Source organism: Fukomys damarensis, unplaced genomic scaffold (assembly GCF_012274545.1).
Source record: "Fukomys damarensis isolate Sample0158 unplaced genomic scaffold, DMR_v1.0_HiC HiC_scaffold_15, whole genome shotgun sequence".
Classification (NCBI taxonomy): domain Eukaryota; kingdom Metazoa; phylum Chordata; class Mammalia; order Rodentia; family Bathyergidae; genus Fukomys; species Fukomys damarensis.
This window is the reverse complement of record NW_022900927.1, coordinates 5189031-5189446: the sequence shown is the minus strand read 5'-3', so window position 1 is coordinate 5189446 and position 416 is coordinate 5189031.

Below are 416 nucleotides of genomic sequence, written 5' to 3'. Positions count from 1 at the left end.
TGTGTGTGTGTGTGTGTGTGTGTGTGTGTGTGTGTGTGTGTGTTTGGTTTTTTGGGGTCTTTTGAGACAGAGTCTCACTTTGTAGTTCAGGCTGGCTCTGAACTCTCTATGTAGCCAGGCTGGCCTCAGATTCACAGTGATCCTCTTGCCTCAGCCTCCCAAGTGCTGGGATTACAAGTGTGAGCCACCACTCTCAGTTTGCCTCCATCTTCTAAATGCTGGGTTTACAGGCATGTGCCACCATTCCTAGACTAATATGTTCCTATAACCTTTGCTGGGCTAGCTGTGGTAGCACGTGTTTGTAATCCCAGCACTTAGGAAGCTGAAGCAGGAGGATTTTGAAAAAAGAAAAAGAAAATTTAGGACCAGGGATGAAGCTTAATGGTAAAGAGCTTGTCTGACATACACAAGCCCTG